Raw genomic sequence first — 15917 nt, 5'->3', positions numbered from 1 at the left:
TGTCACAGTGGCAGGTGGGTGGGCCACGGAGGTCGGCCCCGAGTGGCCCCCTGTCACACTGCCCTTAAAATCAATGGAAATTTTATCACTGACTTTTAGGGGTAGAATCCAGTCAAAATTGTGCCTGATACATTTTCAGAATAACACTGAAAGGGAAAACTGAAAGTAAGTTATGGAAAACTAAGTTGAATTTGAGCCATATGGAAGATGCTTGATTTAACATTATCTTGCATAGTGCACACAAAAAAGGATCAGCTGTAAGAATGGGCTGCTTTGTAGGCTTTGTATAGAAACAGCTTCAGGAAATTGATGGTGTCCTTAGCATAGCTCCAGAAAGACATTTTACACATTTATAAAACATTAAATTGTTAGGATACCTTAACAGTTGATCTATGATTCATGGCGAGTGTTACTGCTGATATTGTTAACATTAATAAACTAAGTCCATGTCTTTTAAAATCAGGATAGAATTATAGCTATTATGTTCATCCACAATCTCTTACCTTTTTCTTTTATCATCTCCTTTGCCACCTCCAGATGCACTCAATAAATCATCTGTCTCAAGTAGGCATTTATATGTCTGCTAATAATATTTTCAGGCATAAAAGTCAAAGTATAAGGTTAGCTATATGAACCTCTGGATTTTCTGAAGTCTACATGGTGTGTTTCTTTGACAGTGGCTTTTGCTGCTAGGATTGCAGGTGTAGGTGTTCATTTTTATTAGCCAGAAGGGGGCACAGATTGTGTTTTCAAATATGACAAAAACAGACTTTTCTTAAGGATGGTAGAGTAGATAATACAATTTAGTTAGGCAGAAAATTTAAATTGAAACCTATTCTGTTGATCTCTATTAAGCATGTAGACAGTCAGTGGTTGGGTTTGTGTCTGGGCTGTTCAGCCTTGGTAATCAGCTTCTTCTTGCAACATATCTTTGCCAGCCCTGATTCTGCTGTGGTAATAGCAAAAGAGTACATGACACACTGCTTGTTCTTAAGGCTTGCCTCTTCTCTAACATCTCAAAATGTGAGCCAATTCATGATGGCTAGATTGAATTCATGATGGCTAGCTGGGGATAATTTTTAATTTTGCTCTATTTGTTGGCCAAAGCCAATTTGTTTGTCTGACATTTTCTCTCTTGTTAATCTTTGTGTTACTTATTGCCTTGGGGTTTGTAAGTCAGCAAATATCAGTGGGAGAACTTCCATTTTACAGCAGTGGACTTTGTCTCAGGGACAGCCTCTTTGTATCAGGCTATAAAATCAGTCATTCAGTTTCTTCAAGTAATCTTCAAGGTCAGGGTGCCCTCATAACATGTGTTCCCCTTCTGTCACTGATCCAAGTAAAAACGCTCTCTTATGGTCTTTCTTGTTCATTCAGTGTTCCTATCAATCCATATTTTCTTTAGTTAGCTTTTTTCCCCTTTCCATTCACTTTTCCTTGAAGTATTTCTTTGGCCAAATGAAGATGTGTCATAATGTGACCAAACTAATTCAATTTTCACTTCTTAATGGTGTCAAAAGGGCTCTCATTTTCCAATAGCAGCTGTGCCTTCGTCTTTCCCTGACTGATATGTCCTATGAACTATATATGGTATCTGTGTCATTCACAGCATCTCCTTTTAAATATTTGTATCCAACTTTCTTGTCTTTACTTCCTTGTATGATATCAGTCTTCGTGAAATTAGTTCATTAGGTCTCTAAAGGAGTTCTCTTTTTCAGGATGACTTCCTTTACTGCATTAGTATTTTGTCCTGGACTGTTATGCATATACATAAGTATACTCTTGCTTTTGTCCACTTATTGCCTTTCCATAAGGTATTGTTGTAATGTTTAGTTAAGGGGTGCTAAACCTCTGGCCCATGGAGCCATGCCATTAACCCACAGGGGTCTCCATGGGTCTGATAATTTGGCAACAAGAGAGCAGAGGCAGTAGTTGTCATTCCCCTGCTGCCAAATTTCCAGACCCATGGGCCAGCATATTGCATCAGTGTGCAAAGGTGGCCTGTGGCCTAATCTAGTGATGTAGGGGCTGACTGGAAGAGGGGTAAGCCCTGATCCTTGGAGATCTGATCTGGCCCGGGGTTCAACCTGTACCAGCATAAGGTTGAGCACCACTGGTCTAGTCTCTTGGGTAAATCTACTAGTTCCCTTACTGATCTTGCTAACGTCTGCTGTCTGGTTTTGTAAAGCAGAAGTGTGTAAATATATATGTATGTATATAGATCAGGGGTGGGCATTTATTTTGGCATTAACAAGTTTGTGTGAGCTGTTGAGGGCCGCATGCACAAAATCTTTCAGAACATATTATTTTAACAAATTACAGAATAAAAAGTCGTACATTAAAAATCAAACATCTACCGTAACGTATTTTAATTTTAGTTCAAAAAATATTTTTTGTCCTGATTAATGTTTTTTCAAGTAGTGTATATAGAGACGATTCCATAATAGCTTAAAATGAAGTCTTATGGTTTTATGTTGTTTGGTGGGGAGGTGTGAGGGGTGTGTGGGGGGAGGATGGGTGTGCATGTGTGGGGGGGCTGCCTGTGTGCTAGGTTCTGGGAGCTGGCCTGGAGTTGTGGGGGGGAACAGAGGACACATGGAGCAAAGCTTGCCTGCATGGTGCAGGGGCAGGTGTAGTCCACCCCCCCCCCCCCTCCATTCAACCTGTGGCTGCCCCCACAGTGCTCTGCATGGGGCTGAGCCCCACCCACTCCCATGTGGGGTAGCTGCACCATGCTCCCTCCTGCCCTCAGCCAGTGTGCATGGCTTCCTAACAGGGCTGTCTGCCACCTGCATGTGGCTGCTCATTGCACCACATGGGCTGAATGGGTGGAAGGCGGCCAGGAGCTGAAGCACTATGCATTGGGGCAGGAGCTGCCCAACTGCAGCTTCCCCACTCTACCCGCTTCTCAGAGCAGTGCAGCAGGGCAGGAGGATGAGGAGCCGCTCAATACCCAGGTGGCTGCATCAGCAGCGGGAGCAGCCCTGCCTAGAAGTTGTGTGCACTGGCTGAGACCAGTAGCACCTAGCAGGCATGGGCAGGAGTGGGCAAGGCTCAGCCCCATGCAGAGCACTTTGGGGGCAGCCACAGGCTGGATCCAATCAGTTTGTGGGTCATACTTTGCCCACCCTGATATAGATGGGTGTGTGCACGTGGTTTGGCAAATTTAGTTTTGCAGTCAAATAAAAACATAAAAAAGATTTAGATCAAACCACACTTAAAGTATGTACAAGATTTAATATTTCTCCCTTCAAAACAAACAGCCTAGTTTGGTGTTTGGGCCCCCAGCTGAGGTGGAGTCCAAGGTCAAAGGCACTATGCCTCTCCATGACAGTGTGAACCATTGTCGCTCATCTTTCAGGGAAGAGCTCTTATTACTAAGCTCTAAGGTAGGACCAGTTCTCATCAAATCTTAGTTTTTTATGTGATATCTCCATGGGGTAATTATTGTTTGCACATAAATTAAGTATGTGGAATTCTTTGGCACAAGATTGTGCACACCTGTGGATTCTCATTTTCTGCCAATATATTACTGTTTTTAAGTGTTGTTCCTAAACTATTTTCTGAGGAATGATCTTTTAGAATAAAAATTTGTGCTATAGGCATCACTGACTGACTAAAGTTAAGATGACAGACCTTCAAAAATGTTTAAGTTTGCGTGGGAGAATGATATACAATTGTGGTTTCCCTGTACCTTGATAGACAGTCCACTGAGAAGTTTTGGCCTTGGAGTAGCTTGCCAGTGCTCATAGTTGTCTTTTAGTTGAGCACTGTTGTAGCCATTGAAAGTAGGAAGGAACTTGTGGGTTAAGGGAAAATAATAATGGTTTCTTAGATTGGAGGAGGAATGTGGAAGTAATCTAGCAGCTGTTTCACACAGGAGCATCCAAGGCAATTTAGTCCAAATTATTCCATATGAAGTCAGAGTGGATTAATTATACTGCATTATACTCTTGTCATGGCCAGTTTAACTCTGAAACAACAGGATTTTAATCAAGTTTAACCAGGCCTCTTTGAAATGACACCTGGGGTTATTGGATTAATTTTAGGATCACCGAATCCCCAAAAAGTATCTCCTGGGTCGTCAAATCCAGCTACTTGCCATAACCATATAGTATTTCTCTTGTGATTTTATCAAACTTGATTTTAAAATTTAGATGGGATTTCTTGACTCAGCTACTCCTGTTTGGAAAGTGACTCCAGAACCTCACTTCTCTGATAGTTAGACGCCTTCAAATTTCCAGTTTAAATTTAATCAAGGCTACTTTTATATCCATTTGTTCTTGTGATAACATTGTCTTTTATTTTAAAAAAAATCCCCTATTGTAACCACCCCCCATATATATATAGAAAACAATTATATCTGTTTCAGCTTCATTTGACTATGATAAATCAATTGAGGTTTTTGTCTTTTGTAATAGAGGCTCTCCATTCATCATAATAGTCCTTCTCTGCAGCTGTTCCAATTTGAGTTAATCTTTCCTGAATTTGAGGTTGGGGGAAGACCAGAATTATATACATGACTTTCCAGATGAAGTCTCTCAGAGACCATATAAAATGGTACCAGTGCTTTCCTATTTCCACTAGAAATGCTTCACTTAATACAACCTAGAATCTCATTTCTTTCCTTCATGGTTACATTGCATTGATGTCTGTCATCCTCTGATGAATAGATCTTTCTTTCGTTTCCAACTGATGAATGCCCAGTTTAGAGCAGAAGTTCTTGTTTGTTGTTTCTAAAGGCATGATTCTGAACTTTTGTACAATTAATTTAATTCCAGTTCTTCTTCCTACGTGATAGCTGAAGCTGCTTCTGTGTTGTCAGTGCCTCTAGGTTTTGTACTATCAGTAAACTTCATTACTTCCTACACAGACATATACACAATTTTCTTATCCTAACATTTTTTGTATCTACTTACCAAAACAAGTATAGAATAGAACAGAATCTTGTTGGATTAGGGATTATTTGGGGAAGAAACCTATGAAATGATATAGCCAGAAGTAATTGGCCACTGGGGTGGTATTAATAATAGTATTTGTTTCATATTGTATACCTAGGATTTCCCATCAATTGCTGGAAATATTTCTATTTAATCTTACAAAGATCTTGCTTTCATAGCCAGATTCAGTGTTGGGGATGGAACATGCTTTTATAATACAAAAAGATATTTTGATCCCAGTGGATTCTGTTTTCAACATTATCCCTACTCAGTTTAGGGATTGAGCATGCAATGTAGCATTTAATATCTATCTTGTTCCTGTTGATATCGAGTCTCACATCCTGCACAAATAGGTAAAGTTCCTTATGTTGGTGGAGAAACATTTCAGCTGCCTCTCTCTGTCACCTATTTTTTCTAAAATGGATCAGCTGTAATGCTTTTGCTAACTCTGGGCTCGTCTACAGTACTCTCTGGCAGAGCCCACCTGTGGAGCTGCATCTTAAATGGAAGGGAATATTTCTGTTGGTATAGTTACACCATCTCCCTGAATAATGTGAGCTAAATCAACAAAAATGCTCTTCAGCCAGCATAGCTGTATCTATCACAGATATTAGGTTAGCCTTGCTCTGCCTTCTAGGAGTGTGAAAAAAGCTGCATCCTGCTAACTAGCAAAACTTTAATATATCCTGCATCACTTACTTGACTGCCTGTGTCACCAGTAAAAGTATTTTCTTTCATAGATTATAAGGCCAGAAGGAATGGGCCAGCAGCAGGGATGATGCTCAAGGGCAACCAGCATGGTTTCATTAGGGGCAGGTCTTGTCAGACCAACCTGATTGCCTTCTACAGTCAGGTCACAAACTCGTTGGACGCAGGTGTCGTGGTGCATGTAGTCTTTCTGGACTTCAGAAAGACCTTTGACACTATCTCCCACCCCATTCTTATTAAAAAGCTAGGTGACTGTGGCATTGATGCCTACACAGTCAGATGGATTGCAAATTGGCTGAGGGGTCGTACTCAGAGAGTGGTGGTGGACGGGTCATTTTTGACCTGGAGGGAAGTGGGCAGTGGAGTCCCCCAGGGCTTGGTCCTTGGGCCCGTGCTGCTCAGTTTCTTTTAGCGACTTGGACGATGGGGTGAAGGAGCAGCCTGTTTAAATTGGCAGATGACACCAAGATTTGGGGTGAGGTGGGCATGCTAGAAGGGAAGGACAGATTACAGCAGGACCTGGACAGGTTACAGGGGTGGGCAAATGAAAATAGGATGGGATTCAATACTGACAAGTGCAGGGTGCTGCACTTGGGCAGTAGGAACCAGCAGCATACTTATAGGCTGGGGAACTTCCTTCTCGAAAGCACAGTGGCAGAAAGAGATCTTGGAGTCATTATTGACTCCAAGATGAACATGGACCGACAATGTGAGAACACGGTCAGTAGGGCTAACCGTACCTTGTCCTGCATCCACAGAAGCCAAGGAGGTGATCCTCCCCCTCTATGCGACACTGTTCAGGCCGCAGCTGGAATACTGTGTCCAGTTCTGGGTGCCACACTTCAGGGGGGATGTGGACAGCATTGACAGGGTCCAAAGGAGGGCCACTCGCGTGATCCAGGGACAGCAGGGCATACCTTACAAGGAGAGGCTATGGGACCTTAACCTGTTCAACCTTTGAAAGAGAAGGCTGAGGGGGTACCTGGTGGCCATCTGTAAACTTACTAGGGGGGACCAGTGGGGTTTGGGAGAGACCTTGTTCCTCTGAGCGCCTCCTGGAGTAACAAGGAATAGCAGCCATAAGTTGCTAGAGAGTAGGTTTAGACTAGACATTAGAAGGCGCTACTTCACAGTCAGGGCGGCTAGGGTCTGGAACCAACTTGCAAGGGAGGTGGTGATGGCTCCTGCCCTGGGGGTCTTTAAGAGGAGGCTCAATGTTTACCTGGCTGGGGTCATTTGAAGCCCAGTTTTTCTCTCCTGCCCAGGGTAGGGGGTCTGACTAGAAGATCTACAAGGTCCCTTCCAACCCTACTTCTATGAATCTATGAGCCTTGGAAGATCATCGGGTCCAGCTCCCTGCTCCAAGCAGGAAAGATAATTGGGGGTCAGGTGACCCTAGCAAGGTGACTGTCTAATCTCCTCTTGAAGATTTCCAGGGTAGGTGATTGTACCACCTCTGGCGGAAGCTTATTCCACAGTCTGGACACCCTGACTGAAGAAGTCCTGGGCGACTGGTGCCTCTTGAGTCAGGGGGGGCACATTTCCCCCTGACACCAGCCAGTGACTGGGGAGAGGGTCCTCAGCTGGTGCTCGCAGGCTGGTGCCCGCCCCCACACACAACCTAAACAGGGAGCGCAGCCTGACAGGGGGGTGCACTAGTGCTTCCAGGGGTGCATGTGCACCCCCTACGTGTCTTCACTGGAAGAAATTTTTCCTAATGTTGAGCCTGAATCAGTCTTCCAGGAGTTTGTGGCCATTACTCATGGTTTTCCCCTCGGGTGCCCTGGTGAACAGTTGCTCACTGAGCCCTTGATGTATTCCGCTAGTGTAGCGGTAAGCTGCTGCCAGGTCCCCTCTCAGCTTTCTTTTCCTCAGGCTGAAGAGTCCCAGGTCCCTCAGCCTTTCCTCATATGGCTTGCCTTTTAAGACTCATGTCATACAGGTGGCTCTTCTTTGGACTCGCTCAAGCTTGTCCATGTTCTAGTTAAAGTGCAGTACCCAGAACTGGATGCAGAACTCCATCTGCGGTCTCACCAGTGCTGAGTTGAGCAGAAGAATCACCTCCTTGGTTTTGCTGGAGATGCATCGGTTGATGCATGCCAGAGTATTATTTGCCCTACTGGCTACAGCATTGCATTGCCAGCTCATATTCATACTGTGGTCTATTATTACCCCCAGGTCCCTTTTATTCATGTGCTAGTCAGTTTGGTGCTGCCAAGCCTGTAGGTGTGCTGGGCATTGCTCGTCCTGAGGTGAAACTCTTTACGTTTCTTGACCTTCAACTTCATCAGGTTCTGATTCGCCCAACTTGCCAGCCTGTCTAGGTCCGCCTGTCTCTGTAGCCTGTCTTCAAGCATGACCACGCTTCCCCATAACTTGGCATCATCTGTGAACTTGGCCAGCGAGCTCTTCACTCCCACATCCAAATCATTAATAAAGGTATTGAAAAGTACTGGACCGAGCACCAACCCTTGCAGTTCACCGCTGCCCGCTTCTTGCCAGGATGACACAGATCTGTTCACTATGACTCTCTGGATTCTATCCTGCAGCCAGTTTCTCACCCACCTGACTATCTTGGAGTTAAGTCCGTAATGCTCCAATTTTCTTGTGAGGACATTGTGGGATACTAGATCAAAGACCTCTTGGAAGTCAAGGTATACAGTGTCACCTGCTGTCTCATGTCCAGGTTGCCAGTCATGTGTCTACCTTCAATATTTCCTGTCTATTTACCCAATATTCTTCTCTCTCTACATTAAAACCAGGCACAGATATAAGAGTTTCTCTTTAGAACCTATATTTTTATTACCTGTGAAGTGTCTTTATTACTTCATCCTTCTCCTTTTCTACTGGCATATTGATGCTTGGAATGACTTCATAGTTTCATAGTAGCTAGGGTCAGGAGGGACCTGAATAGATCATCTAGCCTGTCCCCCTGCGACAGGCAGGAATGAATGCTGGGTTCACAAGACCCCAGACAGGTGATCATCCAACCTCCTCTTGAATATGCCCAAGGTAGGGGCAAAGACCACTTCCCTGGGAAGTTGGTTCCAGGTTTTGGCCACCCTAACTGTAAAATATTGCCTTCTGATCTCCAGCCTAAACCTATTCTCCATCAGTTTATGACCATTGTTCCTTGTCACCCCAGGTGGTGCTGGGGAGAAAAGAGCTCTCCCTATTTGCTTTTGATCCCCCTTGATGAACTTGTAGGCAGCCACCAGGTCCCCCCTCAGCCTCCTCTTGCTGAGGCTGAACAGGTTCAGGTCCTTCAGTCTCTCCTCGTAGGGCCTATCCTGCTGCCCTCTCACCAAGCAGGTGCCCTCCTCTGAACCCTCTCCAGGCTGGCCACATCCCTTTTGAAATGCGGTGCCCAGTACTGGACACTACTCCAACTGCGGCCTGACCAAAGTCGCATAGAGGGGGAGTATCACCTCTCTGGACCGGCTTGAGATGCACCCTTTGGATACATGACAAGGTATGGCTGGCCTTGCTGGCTGCAGTCTGGCATTGGTGGTTCATGTTCATCTTGGAGTTAATAATGACTCCAAGATCCCTTTCCACCTCTGTGCTTTCAAGAAGGGAACTCCCCAGCCTGTATGTATGCTGTGGATTCCTTCTCCCAAGGTGCAGCACCCTGCATTTGTCTATGTTGAACCCCATCCTATTCTCATCTGGCCACTTTTTTGTAGTCTGTCTAAATCTAGTTGCAGCCTCTCTCCCTTCAAGTGTGTCCACCTTGCCCCACATCTTAGTGTCATCAGTAAACTTGGACAGCGTGCTTTCCATCCCCTTGTCCAAGTCGCTGATGAAGATGTTAAACAGTGTGGGCCTGAGGACCGAGCCCTGGGGTACCCCACTGCTCACATCTCGCCAGGTTGAGTACAACCCATCCACCACTACTCTCTGGGTGTGCCTCATCAGCCAATTTTTTTACCCATTCAACTGTGCAGGCATCAATGCTGCAGTCACTTAATTTATTGATGAGTTTGGGGTGAGAGACAGTGTCAAAGGCCTTCTTAAAGTCTAGAAAGACTATGTCCACAGCAACACCATCATCCAAGGATTTAGTTACTTGGTTGTAAAAGGCAATCAGGTTGGTCTGGCAGGACCTGCCTTTGGTGAAGCCATGCTGATTGCCCCTGAGCATGATCTCCCCTGCAGGCCCCCCACAGATATGCTCCTTGAAGATCCTCTCCAAGAGCTTCCCGAGCACCGAGGTGAGGCTTACAGGCCTATAATTACTTGGGTCCTCCTTCCTCCCCTTCTTAAAAATAGGGACCACATTAGCCAGTTTTCAATCCCCCAGCACCTGGCCAGATGACCATGAATGCTCATACAGCCAGGCCAAAGGCTCTGCGATGACCCCTGCCAGCTCCCTCAACACCCTTGGGTGTTAGGGCATCTGGACCCACCAGATTTAAAAATGTCTAGCCCTTCCAGAAGATCCCGAACTACATCTGCACTGAGTGAAGGCTTGATAGAGCTATCCCCAAGATTGTCCCTACCTCTGGTAGGTGGGATATCCTGGTCCCAGTTCAGGAAAACAGAGGCAAAGAAACTGTTAAAAATATCAGCTTTCTTATCTGGCATGGCCACCAGATTACCATTTGTGTCTTGCAGGGTGCCCTCTTCTTGCTCCCTATGTACTTGAAAAAGGACTTTTTGTTGTCCTTAATCCTGGACGCTAGCCTGAGTTCCATCTCTGCCTTGGCCTTCCTAAGAGCCCTCCTACACTCCCAGGCCGAGGAGGAGTACTCCTCCTTGGTGATAGTTCCTCCCTTCCACTGGTTGTACACCTCCCTTTTAGTTCTCAGGCATTGCTGAATGCCCTTGCTGAGCCAAGGGGGTGTCTGAACACTCTTACCCCCCCCCTTGCTTCTCTCAGGGACTGTTATCCTTTGGGCCTGGAGGATCACCCCCTTAAGGAAACCACCAATGTTTTTATGAATGAAAATATTTGTTAGCTTGCACCATCTGCCTTACACTATGCTTCAGGCAGTGTCTTTGGTGCTATTGAGCCCTCTCCCATCTTTCTTCCTTGTCTGTTACAGCAGGAGGTACTCTTCTGCTAGCTTTAGGGACAGTAGAAAAGTCTCTTATTCCCACATCTTAAGGAAAAAATTATCCCCTCCTCCAGAGAGGCAGAGAGGATGTCATTCCATTTTTATATGCTCAAGTTTAAGATAGTCACCCATCTAAGAATACATCCATTAGAATATCCCAGCTGGAAGGGAACAGATCTGCATCTCAACTTAGAGCATGCTGATTTCCATATTGCCATCAGTCTTTTGTGCAGGCAGTACTTCCAGTTTGTGATGGCTCAGGGCCACTGTTGTTATGAGATCCTCCTATTTGTCCATTCAGCAGCTCTAAAAGACTTCACAGAGGTTCTCTTGGTCATAGCAGTGCAACTGTAACCCTGTCAGGATGACTGGCAAACAAGAGTATCCGAATTGGAGTAACCAAATATCAAAGAGCCTAAAATTCAGAATGCAGAGACTAAATTTTATAGGAGCTGCCTCTTGGATTCAGTAACAAGAATGACCTGCTTCCCAGAGGATTGCCTTATTATGAGATTTAATCCTGGGGATGGTCTTACAACAATAGGAAAGATCTGCTCAGTTTTAGGCCATGTGGCCACCTGTATTTTTGTGACATCTTACAGCAGACTTTCCCTCAGGTGTATGCAGTCCTGACTCCATACTGTTTATTCCCCAGAGAATATACGGTATAGTCTGGTCCTCCCTGGTAGAAGGGTCTTGCTCAATTTTGTGTCAAAGAAAGCCTTTGCTCCCTTTGCACCATTCCCTGACCATTGTAACCGATGCTTTTTTTAAGCTGGGAACTTCAGGTTGACAGTCCCTAGATGCTGGCTGTCTGATGGTGCCTAGGTGCTGTCTGTCTGATTGTTAAAGAAAGTGATACTCCCTATCAGCATATTAGAATTCAGGACAGTATGGATATGTTGCCAAGCCTTCTTCCACTGCATTTAGGGGACTCTTGTACAACCAAACTGAGTGTTTCATGCCAAGGAGGCATAATTCTTCCTTGTAGTAATTGCTTCAGTAAGAAAATTGAGTAAGATCCAAGCTCTCATTGTGGATCCTCCCTGTATAGTCTTCTACACAGACAAGGTGTCATTAAGGAGCCACCCTGCATTTTTATGCAAGGTGCTTATTGAATTTCACATTGTGAACAAATCACTTTGCTGGTGTTCTTTCCCATGCTTCATTCTTTCTGGAATGAGACATCCCTGCAGTCACCTTTGACATAAAAAGGACTCAGTCCTTTATCTTATGTAATACTAAGCCTTGTAGATGTACCTGTGCTCTTTGTCTCTTTAGCTGAGAGCTAAAGGTGCCATGATATTGGCATAGATACTGTCCAGCTAACTACTGGAATGTGTTATGCTGTGTTAGGAGACTGCCCGAGTGTAGCTGCCGTCTGTCTTTCTGGTCAAAATGCATTCCACTGGAGTCCTGGCAACTTCCATAGACTTCCTGTACAATCAATCTTCCATATAATATCAGTTATGGATACATGACCACAGAGAGAGAGATGATGCATACTATTTTAATAAGCTCTATATAGCAATGGAAGCCTCCCTAGCAGATGCTGAATTAGATAAATTGGTTCTTTAGCTGCTGTTCACTTGAGAAACTCAAAGGTCCACCTCCAGGTATGTGGGCATTGCTTTGGAGTTGCTCATGTTGAGGATGTGCTTAAGGACAGTGACTGTAACAAGAGAGAAATTACTTACCAATAACTGGGATTCTTAAAGATGTCTTTCTGTATACGTGTCTGTGTCTTACTTGTCTTCTCTCCACTCTTCCTTGGAGTTGCACATTAGATGACTGAGAGGAGACTGAAAAGCAGGAAGTGAGCCCCCTGGCCTTTTTCCCCTTGGTGAGAGACATGAGGAAGAGTGGGGCTCTGGTATGCCCTATATATCCTTCTAAAACAAAAAATCTTCAAATGCACATGTGTAAATATGTATACATAGTGAGTATGGACAGTGCATCCTGAAGAACTGCAGTTACTGATAAGTAACTTGGTTTTTTTTGCCTTGATTTGGGATGAAAACAAATGTCAAAACGTCAGAACTTCCTAGAGACTGCAAATTCTACATGTTCAATTCTAATGGCTGATGAGCAATAGAAACTCTTCATCTGCTGATTACCAATTCCAAGCCTGCAGAGTTAAAAAAAAGTTGTTCCCACGTAGGTCATTTTTTGTGACTCCCATTTCTATTCCTGTATCATAAAGGTACCACTGTGCTTTGTACTGTTGTTAAGATCCCAGGGCACTTCTATAATTTTCTGTCTTTGGCGGAGTAAAGTTTTGTTTTTGCTGGCCATTGGAGAAGTAAGGCTTGATATCAGGTGTTGTGTTTCAGGTGACTCACTTGTATAAAATGCTGCTGAGACAGTAGGAAAGAAAGTACATCTGGCACAAAGTTATGTTGTCCCTACTTTGTTTTTCTTGAAGAAAGCCACTCTTGGCATACTTGCCTATCTGGAAGTATAATGCAGACCTGGAATTAAGATGATATGAAAAAGCTTCAAGAATAAAATGAAAAGGCGGTAAAATGCGAGAGGGCTGAAGCTAAATGAATAAGATTTAAAAAGTAGGTGAAAAATGGTTTAATTAAATTGACATTAAGGTAAAAAAGATAAGGGTTGTTTCTGTCCAATTAGCATTGTGTTACTAGTCCTTTTCAAAGATGTCCGGATTTTGGGTGTGTAACTATAACCCTACCAGTCACGGCAGTGACCCCTCTAGTCATGTTGCCTGACAGTCTAGTACCAGAGAATCCAGAGGAAGGCATGAAGAACCTGATGCAAGGAACTATGAAATAACTTTATCCTAGGTGAAAGCTGTGCCTTTTGACCACCGGTTAGAGGTTGCCTTATGTCCTGAAGCATAAAGATTTACTGTATTTTCTGTTGTATGGGGTATTGGAGTATAAGACTTGCCCCTTCTTCCTTCCATAAAAGGATAAAATTATGGGAAAGCCCTTTTTAAAATACACATTTGATTTGAACTTTGGTCGGTTTTTATTACAATGATTTCAGTTGTTGTTCATTGGTTTTATTTTTGTCTTGTTTTGCATAGCTTCCATGTGTAAGACATTTAATTTCTTACATTTTAAGTAATAAAACTTTTAGGGTGAAAGGAAGATGTATCTTATGCATTTGGAAAACATGGTATATCCCTTTCAGGCTTTGTGGCATGTTTGTTTTAAATCCTTCATGTTGTAAGTATCCTTATTATGTGTATAAAAGGGTGTCCCTCTTTTTTTGTTCTAAATTCTTCACTTTAGTGATGGTACAGTGATGGTCTACAGGTGGTAGTTGTCTTTTAACTTTTTATGTTTTAATGCTTCGCAGTTTCACTGAATATTGGTTTTGGTGCTAAGAGTTGATATTTATGGTCTGTACTATGAAAGGGAGCAAATATTTGTTAAATGGTTACTTGTTGCTTTGGATACTTTTATTGAGTGTCCTCGTATCTCCTCTCCAAACAATACCAATTTTTTCCATTTTCTTATGTAAATCTGTCCCTGTCTCTTTAGAGATGCATGTTTAAACTACTTAAGCCCCTTATTTTTGCTATATGCTTTTTGGGAATCATGCAACCAGAATTGAAGACACTATACTAGTACACACACAATTCATACAGTAGAATCATATTTTCAGTATTTCCATCTTTTTCTCTAGTTTTAGATTGTTATTGGGTAATAGGTTTTCATTGAACTTGCTCACAGTGAAACAGTTTTTTTTTTCTCCCTGACTTGTACAATAACGAAGCATGTTTAAAAAAAAAAAAAAAAAAGTGCCTTGAATAGAGAAAATTCTGTAGGTCCGAGTGGGCTTGGTTTTTCCGAATGTGATAAGGTGTAAACTTTACACAAATGTGTTGATTATTACTCAACTATTGTCTTGTCTCTGCCCACAGGAAGAATGAATCTATTGCTCTCTGTTTAGACTAGTAATAAAACTTATAAATCTAATTACTATTAAGAAATTCCGTGTATGCTGACTTCTTGTGGGCCAAGAGTATAACATGATCATACATGTGCCATTGTTGTTAGCTTAACCCATGAGCTACTTAAGGAGGTGGCATTTACAGAAAACTGCTTGTGATTATATTAATGAAATATTTTGGTATCTAGTTTTTGCTTTCAAGTTAGAACAGGCATTTTGAGTAAAATGCATTTTATATTAAATCATCCACCACATACCAGAAAACTCATAACTGTTCCTTGTCTAATAGGTGTCCTGCTGTGGGGCCTCCCCATTGTGTAGCAGTCATTATAAAACAGTTATGCTGAAAGTTGTGACTGGTTGGAGGTATTACCAGTAGCGTAACTGAGAGGGGATGACCAGGGCAGCAGCGCCAGGCACCACCTTTGTGTGCGCGGGGATGGGGGGGAATCGGGAAGGCACAAAAATAGCAACCCCAGCAACAGTTGCTGACTGCATTGCCACAGTTAGCAGCCCTTTGCATCACAGCTGCCCTTGCACAGAGCTGCCCTGCTGTGCCTCTGGTTATTACCCAGTTATCTGCTATCTGTAAACTATACTAAAGTGTGTCTGAAGTAATTGGAGGAAACTACCAGCTTAGTATAATGTCCCTCTTATGTAGCAAAGAGAGATGTATCTACAGAGGAAGAAAGAATGCCCTTGTGAAGAGTGTGCTTAGTGTGCCTGTATCCATTGACCTTAATAATCTTGCTGTCTGCATCAACTTACAAATGAAAGCTTGCAGTAATTTGGAGCAGCATTTAAATCTTGAGTGGTGGTGATGATGCAGAGACTGTCTTTTCAGTGCTGAGTTCAGATACTTTGAGGTTTGGATTAAAAAACTTCAATGAAACCACAAGAAAGACATTGGGTGCATAACTGAACAGGTGGAACAAATTTGTTAAATCTGTTATTGGGAAAACAGCAACTTGCTTTTAAGTAATAAATCAATCTGCAGCTCAGTGTACCATAATGAGGAGCGGGATAGGAGAGTCTAAAAATATCTACAAATACAAGCTAAAGCTCTGAAGGAACTGATCCAAATTAGGGTATAATATTGCCTACTGTGGTGACTTCAAGTATTTTAAAGTTCATTGGGCTCTCTGCTGTGATACAGATGTGACTTTAAGAGCCAACACACTCCATTTGGGTGAGTCCAGTATTAATTTATATAGTAACTTATTTCTCAGATGCACTGCAGCAGCTCTTGAAAGCCTATGTAAGGATATGGGCCCACTATGCAAAC

At 43.2% G+C, this 15917-nt stretch overlaps 1 protein-coding gene across 5 annotated transcripts in view; it reads left to right on the top strand.

Annotated features, from left to right (window-relative positions):
• Window positions 1-15917, top strand: part of EDA (ectodysplasin A) — a 187018-nt gene that overhangs the window by 37469 nt on the left and 133632 nt on the right. The gene's annotated exons all lie outside the window — the stretch shown is intronic.

This window comes from Alligator mississippiensis, chromosome 8, assembly GCF_030867095.1.
Source record: "Alligator mississippiensis isolate rAllMis1 chromosome 8, rAllMis1, whole genome shotgun sequence".
NCBI lineage: Eukaryota > Metazoa > Chordata > Crocodylia > Alligatoridae > Alligator > Alligator mississippiensis.
The sequence above is the reverse complement of the archived record's forward strand: the minus strand, read 5'-3'. Positions and strand labels throughout refer to the sequence as shown.